A 7,820-nucleotide genomic window follows, 5' to 3' on the forward strand; every position below is an offset into this window, starting at 1 on the left:
TCCTCTTGGACTATCTGGGGAGCCTTCCTCTTAGCCCTCTTAAGGACGAGTTTCTTCCGCTGGGCGGCGGGTTGGACGTCGGAGGATGCTGGTTGCTTAGGTGGCGATCGCCCGTGGACGATGGCTGTCTCCACCACCGAGTTGGGCACTGTTTGAGAACCCATCGCCAACCCGTGGGTTCGGGCGAGCGCCCTCAGTTCAGCAAGCATACCTTTGCCCAACATGTTATCTGCATGAAATGAAAATGCATGGGTTAACTCAAGGAGAAAATAAGTGCACAAGGCAGTATGCAGCATAGCAGATAATCGGTGCAGGAAAAATAAAACCAAAGTCTTGCGCATAACGCACAAGACGCCCAAAAACAGTCGAATAGCAGCAGTATCAAAACAATAGTGAATGTTCTAACCTATTCGAATTTCGAGTTGGTCCTCGTAGAATTCGAAGCAGATCAGGGTGGTGGTAAGGAAGGTGATGTTGGCATCCGCGACCCTTTTCCAGAAAAGGCAGAGATCTCGGTCCAACGCTCCCATGCTGTCAGGACTCCTGGGTCTCCTGAAGCAGCTTTTGGACTCTTTCTTCCCCTTGTCCACCCAGTACAAGGGGAAGCCGTCGAGTAGGGAGTCGTCCTTGTCGTTGGGGCGCACTTGGACGAACTTCCCCTTCCAGTCCTTGTAGGATTGCTGGAAGATAGCAAAGATGGACCTCCCAGCAATCGCGTTCAAGCTAACCCACAGGCGATCTCCTGGGTGCTTGGCTTCGAAGAGAAATAAAAAAACGTCCACGGATGCGGGCAACCCCAGATGGTCGCACATCACTTGGAAAGCTCGAACAAACGCCCAGTTGTTGGGGTGAAGCTGGGCGGCGGCAATGTTGAGCTCGGTAAGGAGTTCCCTCTCGAATCGGGTGAAAGGGAACTTGAGCTTCACCTTCTTGAATAAGGTCGTGTAGACGAAGCAGAAGGGCCCGTCGGCGCTCACTTTGTCATCAGCACAAACAGGCAGATCCGGGGGGCAAGGCAACACTATCATCTTTTTGTCGTGCTCCTTATGAAATGATTGATGAAGCTCATCCCCCTTAGTCAGCCGCAAAACTACTCCCGCAGTGTTCACAGAAGATGTCTCCCTCAGAAGGGTCTAGTTGGCCCAAGGATACAAGGTTTTGAAGTCTGGCAAGGGAACGGGGGCTCCTCCGGCGATAGGTGGAGTCGCCTGGGCCAGGTTAGGGCGGGAAGACGCAGGCCTCTCAGCCTGGGAAGATGAAGCGCCACGAACTCGTGGTGGGTCGTGTGCTTGAGAAGGGGGGTTTCTTGATGAAGGGGGAGGATTCGGGGTGATCTTTGTGCGAGTCATTGTTGCAGCTGCAAAGGAAGAAGAAAAGGAAAAATGATCAGGGGTTACAAAGGCTGACTCGATCATGGAAGGAAGGTGAAAAACGAACGAACGTAGGTTCGTTGCGATGATTGACGAAGCCCTAGGTTACATAGAAGGAGAAATGAAAAAAGCAACCCACAGCGTATGCACCAGGCAGTTACAGGATGATGCGAATCGGTTAAAATGCAAGAAAAACCAGCAGAAGAAGGAAAGTAGGTACCTTTTGATGATCAGGAAGACGATGAAGGTTGATGGTGATTCAGAATGTTGGAGAGCGCTGAGAGTCTTTTGCAGAAGAAGGTTAGAGCGTTCGTGAATGCGAGGGAAAGTGATGGAACAGTATTGAGTGAAAATGGGTTTAAGAGTTTTTTCGAAAATGGGTTTGGGAAACGCAAACGATAACTGAAGGTAACCGTTGATGAAGCCACGTGTCGAGTGATGAACGAGGGGTTTGGTGGAGCGTCAGAGCAACAGAAAGTACAACCGCTTGGAATTCTGCGTCAGTGCCACATAGATCGGTGTTGACGTGACTCTTTCAGTCTTTTCGCTAGACGAGTCTTCGCTTAAGACTGGGGGGCTTGTGTACCGCCCTGGTAGTCGGGAGAGATGACGTGGCATCCCGCTACAGTATAGGCGTGTTGGCAAGGCGCCAGGTTGGCAGAAGGGAAGGAAGTCGGGGGGCTCGTGAAGTCGCCAGTTATTAAGTTGGCGTGTTCCGATCTCCAGCATACCAGAATAGGCGATCACCGGGTTAAAGATGAAGTCGCCAGATGTAAACTCAGGCGACCAAGCGATTGGAGATCGCCAGAAAAAGCACATCGCCGAAGATGAAGGAGAAGCAGATTATGAAGGCGGCCGGCGAGACCACAGGGAAGGTATATGAAGGCACCCTAACTCGCCAGTTCCAGTAGAGATCGCACTCCCAAGTTGGCTATGTACTGGGCAGTACCATGCATAGGTAACTTAGTAAAACAAGAGTAGAAGCAGCGCCCAAGTCAAGGAGGCTCCAGATGATGGCACATGTACAGTTGGATACGAGCCACGTGTCCAAGTCTGTAACTGCCAGGAGAGAGAAAGTAACCAGGTATATAAGAGTTCTCAACGAACTTTCTAAGGTACGCACGTTCAGATTATACTCTTTACGCTTGCGAGTTATAGAGCTGACTGTGAGAGAGGATTTGCACGGTTCTTGTTCTCTTAGTATTTGGTGATTCGGTCACTGACTTGGGCGTTGGAGTGCGATCGGCCGCAGCGGCGCCGCTCTGTTTCTTTGCAGGTTCTTGAGGTGGATCTCGAAGAGGAACGGAGGTGTGAAGCGGTGCACACATCGATCCTTTGACGAGGCAGTTTCCAGCGTTCTGGTCAACAGGCAGGATCAAGACCCAAGAGGAAGGCTCCTCAAGTGGTGCAAGAGGAAGAAGAGGATGATGAAGAGACTGAGGATGGCCTCGTTACTAAGAGAACAAGGGCGGCCCCCTCTTCACCACCTGCACTTCAAACACCAACACCGCCCTCACCTCCAGCTCTACTGCAACCAGTCCAAGCGACGCCCTTAGCCGCCGTGCCCCCAGTGGTCGAGAGCAGCGACCCAAACTTCATAGAGAACCCTCCAAGCGCCTCCACACCATTCGTATCTGCCGGAGAGGGTCCTCCTTCAACCACTTCTATTGCTGGGGCTGCGTTAGGAAACGATGAGGGCGCTCAAGCCTCGCCCATTCTCATAACAGAATCTCCGACCTCACCACCACGCCAAGAAGCCCCCCTCACCCTACAAACTCAAGAGGGTGGTGGTGAAAGTCAGCACCAAACTCCTCCAGCACCTCCAGCAACAACCTCAAGCCTCCCAACCTCCTTCAAAGAGATCTTGGGACCCTTCACAGCCCGACTGAAGATGATGGCGGAGGATCTTCCCTCTATTGTATCAAAAGCTGTGAAGGACTCCCTCAAGAAGCTTCAAGAGGAGAACTCCGCGCTCAAGGAGTCGAACCTGATGATAAGGGCTGAGGCTGAGAAACTCTCTTGCAACCTGATGATGGTGGAGTTGAACACTCAAGGCTGGAGGACGCCATGGATGCTGAGCTTAGGAGCACTCGCAAGGAAGCCTCCGACCTACGCCAGAAACTGCATCTCCAAGTCCAAGAGAAAATCGACTTGGAAAGCAAGCTGGTCCCTTACAGGCTCAAGGTGGCAGACTTGGAGGCCGCAGAAAAGGCGGATGCGACCAAGATGGAAAACCTTGAGAAAAGGTCAGCAGATCGGGAGGTTCTCCTTGGGAAGGTCGAGAAAGAAAGGGACGATGCTCTTGCTGAGCTCGCCGAAGCTCGAGAGGAGGCCAAAAAGATTGCTGCAGAGTTGGCCCAGGCTCGGGACGAAGGCAAAAAGGCTGCTGAAGACCTAGCTCGAGCTCGTGAGGAAAAGGAAGAGCTGAAGAAGCAAGCACAAGAGCTTGAGCAAAGCACCGCCCAAGTCCTCACCGCCGGGTTTGACGCCGCTCTGGAGCAAGTAGTGTGTCAATACCCCGAGCTCGACCTCTCCATGGTGTCGATCTGCAATGAGGTGGTGGATGGGAAGATTGTACCCTCTGAAGACTAGCTGCCTTCCTCCATCACCTTTTCTTTTGTAAAAACTTTATCTGTAATTACTTTTTATTGTACCGACCAGGTAGTCGGGAGTGATGACGTGGCAGCAAGCGATAATATAGGCGTGTTGAACGGAACACCTGACTGGCAGAAGGGAAGGACATCGGGAAGTCTGTGTAGTCGCCAATCGTTAAGTTGGCGTGCTCCGATCTCTAGCATACCTAAACCGGCGGTCACCCGGCTTGTGTCGTCGTATGTGAGCTTAGGGGACCAAGTGGTCAGAGATCGCCGAGAGGGGGACATTGCCGAAAGATCAGGAAAGCTTGTTCAAGGCTTTCAAGGGGCACGAGTACGAAGGATGAAGTTATCAGATAATCATTCCCCAGCCAGAGGTTGAGGCAAGGGAACAGTTTACCAGAACATGCACGATGAGCAAGTATTGCAGATCGTGATAGCGGCAGGCGAGATCACATAGAAGGTGTGCATGGTGACACCCCGTGCTCGCCATTAAAAGAGATCGCGCTCCAAGGCAGCTACGCACCGAGTTACTCCTGACCTGAGTAACTTAGTCGAACAGCCTGAAGAGTAGGAGTGGCGCTCAAGCAGAAGACGCTCCAGATGGTGACACGTGTACAGCTGGATGCGAGCCACGTGTACAGGTGGATGCGAGCCACGTGTCCAGAGGTGTAACCGTCAGGAGAGAGAAAATGCACAGGTATATAAGGAACTCTTAACAGATTCTGAGGTACGCGTGTTTAGAACACTTCTTTACGCTTTGAGAATACTTGAATACGTTGAGAGAGATTTTGCACGGCTCCTTGAGTTTTCAGCTTTTCTCTCTTAGAGTTTTGGTGATTCCGTGACGGACTTGAGCGTCGGAGCGCGATCGGCCGCAGCGGCGCCACTCTGTCTTTTGCAGGTTCTTGAGGAGAATCGAGGTGTGGAGGACGGAAGCTAGCATGGTGCAAAGTCGATCTAGAGGGAGATACCTTTGACGTGGCAAGACTCTTGCGCTCTGGTCAACCGGCAGGATCATCAGGCGCCCACCGTGGGGCCGTGTAAAACCTGTCCCCATCAACAACGTGAGTTCTTGAAGTTTTTGTTTGGTTGTGTGCCGGTGCAACCATTTTCCACCGTTCGTTCGAGCTTTGTTCGGTGAATTCGAGTTTCCCGCCGTTCGTTTGGGTTTTCATCAGTAGTTTGAAGTTTTCCACCGTTCGTTCGAGCTTTCGATCGGTTTGTTGAAGTTTCTTGCTGTTTGCGCAGTTTTCAATCGGTTGATGCGATGTTTTACTGTTCGTTCGCGTTTCTGGTTGGTGAATCGGGAGTTTTGCTGGAGGAGCGGTAGGTTCGTGGTAAGATTGCAAGTTTCTGTGAAAGTTTCGACGTCCGAATCTATCGGCGTGCTGTTGTGGTTGCGTTCTTGGAAGTTCTTGGGAGTTTGAGAGTTTCTGACCGATTAATTGCTGGATCGATCGTTTGCTGGTGAAGGTCTTGTTCGCTGAAGTTTGGTTTGCTGAGTTTTCATGAGAAAGATGAGAAGCAACCGTTCAAGTCCTGTTATGCCCGTTGCTGCAGAAGGCGCCATGACCATGGCACAGATGATGGAGATCATGCGTGCGCTGCAGGCGAATGTGGAGGCATCACGCATAGAGCAAGCGAAGATGCATGAAGACCTGGTCGCCTCTCAGGCCAGGAATGAAGAGCTCAGCAAAGTGACTGAGGAGTTGCGTCAAGCTCTTCAGGAGCAGAGAGGACGCCCAGTTGTTGAAGAGGTCGCGCCGTCGTCGCCATCGCACGTTTTCCCTATGCCGTTTGCTCAGGCGATCACAGACACGCCTATCCCTGCGAGCGTAGTACCTGTGAAAGCTTCTTTCACCGGCGTGGAGGACCCTGAGCCACATCTCACTACGTTCCACACGCAGATGATGCTGTCAGGAGGCTCGGATGTTGTATATTGCAAGATGTTTGTGAGCACGCTCCAGGGAACAACGCTGGAATGGTTTGTAAGCTTGCCTACAGTTCGCATAACCAACTTTCAGCAGTTTTCGAAGCTTTTCGTCGAGCAGTACATTGTGAACAAGGAACCACCTAGGGTGTCTTATGACCTGTTCGACATAAGGCAATACCAGGGAGAGTCCCTCAGGGACTATTTGAATCGTTTTGGAGCACAGATGGTCCGCTTGCCTGCCAAAGACGAGGAGATGCTGGTATACGCCTTCAAAAAGGGCGTGTTGCCGGGACCTTTCTGTGAGGCGCTGATTAGGGCTCACCCCGCCACGTTTGCTGAGGTTAGGCGACTTGCGGTGGCCCACATCGCCGACGAGAGTGAGGTCGCCGAGAAGAGAGGGAGCGTGGCCCCTGCTAGGCCACGTGCCCAGACTATAATCCAGCTGCAGAGGGTGCTGGAGGCGATGGCGGCCAAGAAGGATCAAAGGACTCGCCATCCTTATGATCCAAGAAAAAACAAGGGAAGGGGCCCAGGGCGCCCCAGGGAGTACAATCGCCCACCAAAGTACAAGTTTGTCATGGGGTTGGCGGATCTGATCGCCATTCCCAACATAGCGGCCAGGCTTAAGGCGCCGGAGAAAGTGGGCGACAAGGTGTTAGGACCAAAACCAAACTCTTGGTGTGAGTTCCACCAGAGTTTTGGTCACACAATGGATTCGTGTTTGGCCCTGGGATACCAGCTCGACGATCTGGTCAAGAGCGGGTTTTTGAACAATTACCTACTGGACAAGAGGACGGGAGGTGCGTCGAGCTCCCAGCCGGCGGGTGGTGAGGCTCAGCAGCATGAGATGCCCACCCATGGCGAGATCCACACCATCGCTGGAGGTTTCTCGGGTGGTGGATGCACTGCATCACAGAGGAAGAAATACGCAAGGTCTGTGATGACGGTGGATATGTTCGAGGACCACTCGCCAGATGTGGACACCACGTTCATGAAGGAGGATCTTCGGGACGTTGTGCCTCACAACAACGATCCCATAGTCATCTCGCTTGTCACGGCGGGAAGGAAGGTCCACCGGGTACTGGTGGACCTAGGAAGCTCGGCGGATGTAATGTTCTGGCCGACTTCACACAGTTACAACTACCCCTTGACCAGCTAAGACCCTGTGGAGGGTGCTTGTATGGCTTCGTTGGCGATTAGGTGGAGGTCAGGGGGTACATCGAGCTAAGAACAACGTTCACGAATGAGGTGGCCTCGAGGACGGAGAAAATCAAGTACCTCGTTGTGAATTCCCCCTCAGCATATAACATTTTGTTGGGAAGACCAACCCTCAACAGAATAGGAGCTGTGCCCTCAACTAGGCACATGAAGGTTAAGTTACCATCGATGGAGGGGTTGGTGATCACCATCAGATCTGACCAGAAGGAGGCGAAGAAATGAGGTCAGTAAGTTACATCACCACGACGCCGCCTCCCGGTGTGAAACCCAAGCCAGCAGAATGGCGAGTTGCTGATGCGGCGATGGAAGTGGCCGCCGGAGGCGATGTCACCATGGTGGATGCTGAGGTTGAGGGAGAGGGCGCCGGACGGGAAGAAGAAGCGAGGAACCGCCCAGAGGAAGCGAGGGAATTGGGAATCGCCTGGGCGGTGATCGCCAGGGAAACCAGACCCAAACCCGTCGAGGAGTTGCTTGAAAGGGAGATCGGGGGAAAGGTCTTCAAGCTGGGAAGATCTTTGGAGGCTGAGCTCCAAGACCAGATCGCCAAGGTGATAGAACGAAATCTGGATGCTTTTGCATGGTCTGCTTCAGACATGCCGGGAATTGACCCCGTTTTCTTGTGTCACCATTTGGCAATGGACACACAAGTCAGGCCAGTGCGGCAGAGAAGAAGGAAGTTTAACGAGGAGAGGAGGCAGGCGA

Source organism: Phaseolus vulgaris, chromosome 8 (assembly GCF_000499845.2).
Source record: "Phaseolus vulgaris cultivar G19833 chromosome 8, P. vulgaris v2.0, whole genome shotgun sequence".
Lineage (NCBI taxonomy): Eukaryota > Viridiplantae > Streptophyta > Magnoliopsida > Fabales > Fabaceae > Phaseolus > Phaseolus vulgaris.